Source organism: Cynara cardunculus (assembly GCF_001531365.2).
Source record: "Cynara cardunculus var. scolymus isolate 2C chromosome LG 2, CcrdV1, whole genome shotgun sequence".
Classification (NCBI taxonomy): domain Eukaryota; kingdom Viridiplantae; phylum Streptophyta; class Magnoliopsida; order Asterales; family Asteraceae; genus Cynara; species Cynara cardunculus.
This window is the reverse complement of record NC_037529.1, coordinates 19,785,364-19,788,165: the sequence shown is the minus strand read 5'-3', so window position 1 is coordinate 19,788,165 and position 2,802 is coordinate 19,785,364.

Here is a 2,802-nt window from a genome sequence, read left to right as displayed (position 1 = left end):
AAATTTCCTAATTTATCTATTGATTTGTGGTTAATATTGGTTCTCACAGTTACCACAAACAACTCAGTTCTCCCTTGAATAGGCCCATATATATATATATATATATATATGCATATGAATTATGGATGAAATAATAATATAATATGTTTTTTAGAAAAGGAATTTATTTTTTAAAAGTTTAACTAAAAATAATTTTTAGAGAAGATTTTGAGTTTGTGTATTTAAATATCATATTTAGAGAAGATTTTGTAAATGTAATTAACAAGGACTTTTAGAGAAGATTTTTTAAAAGTGTCATTAAAGCCAATATTTTTAAAGAAGCTTTTCCATTACCTTCTCTAAAAGTATCTTCTAATTACTCTTATAAACCGTCACAAATACTTTAAAAGCGTCACTAATATATATACTTTTAGAGAAACTTTGAATAAAAATTTGACTAACCTTTAGAAAAGTTTGGACGTCTATCTAAAGCCTCAAATAAGCCTCTTTAAAGGCTAACAAACACACACCATTTCACATCCCTCTCGAAAGTCTTTACCTACCCTTATATAGAGAAACTTTTTGACGGAATTGAAAAGTTTCTCTAAAGTCTTTAGATAAGCTTTTGAAACTTTTAAGTAGAAAACAAAAGCTTCTCCGAAGGTCATTCTTCTTGTAGTGCAATATGCGTAACGTTGTTTCATTGTTTTAAAATCGTTTCATGAATATGTTTACGTCGTTTCATTGTATATTCTCATATGAAGCTGTTGTGCATTCAATTACAATGATTGTAGGCAAGATATATCGTATTATGGCTAAAAAGTACGAAACGGAAGAGTTAAATATCCGAACGATATGATGAAGCTTTCATCAAGACATTTTTAAAAAACGTTCAAGGGACTGAAGCAAGGGTGGATACAGCTGGAACTGGTGAAGCAACTGATATTCAAAAAGGAAAGCAATCAAGGGGTATTTGTATACAAGATGATGCACCATTAAAGGAATTTGTGTGTCATAATTAACGAGGATGATATTGGATTGGACATCACTTGAAGTCGCCATATATACATCCTAAGGGATGTTGACATCAAAGTTAGCGCTCAAGATATATAAACGGATACATGAATGATGGGCACTCATAGCGATTACAGCAACTTTAATTTGTTAACAATAAGCTAATCTAAATCTTATAAAGACTTACTTAGAAAGTGCTTATCGGATAAATTTTCTCATCCGATGAACATGATAAGGGCCAAGAATCTTACCGGGTAAGAGCGACGAGAAGGATGTAGAGTCTTACCCGGTAAATGAAGATGACGACTCTTACCCAGTAAATTGTTGCATTCGATACGTTTTGATGTACTAAAATCTTACGCAACAAGGTAAATTATAGTGGTGACTCCTATAGGTAGGCACTTATCGGGTAAGCATTTGGGTAAACAGCTCCTAACACTACAATAACTTTAGAAACTTATCTATGTTAAATCCCTTCAAATAATGCAGTGACCAAGTATTTGAGTTAGAGAACGAAACAAATATTTTGCGTAGGAATTTGGAAAGCTTAGCATCCAAGTCTATCGTCTACACAAATGTGATTGACGGATGGGCTGGATTGCTTAACTATGAGGAAATCTATAGAAGTCATGATTCAATTTGACGGTATTTTTTCAAGAAAAATGTATTGTTAAGATTGGAATTATTTCTGATATATATTGCAACAAAATAAAGAAACAATGCTACAAACTGCAAGTGTTTTAATTACCTAACAAAAACACAGGGTGATCCCAAGCTAAGGACACAATATGCTGATTTCAAGGTCCAATATGAACTGTTCATTAGAAACTTGGTGATATCATCTCATTTTGATATGAACCTTTTGAAAATGTGAAATATGGATTTGGTATGGTCAGCATATGCTAATTAATTTTTGTTCAGTTAACATGCATCTAATATATTTCGTCTTCCTAGCTTTATATAATTTTTAATCCAAAACAGCTTTTCTTCCCCATTATGGATTGTGGTCACTACTACATGGTGGTGTTCAACTTCAATAAACCATCGACCGTTGTCATAGAAGAGAAATGGAAAATGAAACTTCGTGACGTCCTTATGCATATAATATAAATTGTCATCATGATCGAGTATGTTAGTTTTGCATCATTGGCTTATGATAGAACATTTAAATAAGGTCAACATCCGATTTGGACAGAAATAGATGAAACCGGACATGAAAGATTGGAGATGAGGTGAGAAAACTTCGATGATGGTGGTGTCTTTTTGATGCGGCATATGAAAACTTGGATGAGAGATGAAAGGTCGTGGAGAAACTGGTTTCACCATAGAGGGACCAAATCAAAAAATTCAACTCACAGATTTACAAAAGAAGTACACAAAAAAATATGTTCTAAGTAATTTCCACCAGAAAAAGAATGAAATCCAGAAGGAGGTTGATAAATTCCATGCAATGCACCCGAAAATTAGAGAGAAAATATTAGAAGATGCAAGATCAACAAGGAAATCTGCAACTGGCTTTCATCAAATATGATTATGTCAAGTTATGAATATATATATATATATGATTGTCTTTTACTATCAACATCTTTTGGAATTGTTTGTGAATGAGGATATAGTTTTAAAACTATAACTAGGATTTAGGTTGGTCGAATTAAATTTTGGTTGATGAAATAGCATAGGTATTTTATTTTACAAATACCCAGTATTGTTTTGATGATATTTTATTTTAATTTAGGGATAATTAAACTTTGTTTAAGCCTTATAAAAATATTGAGGTACTATATATATATATATATATATATATATATA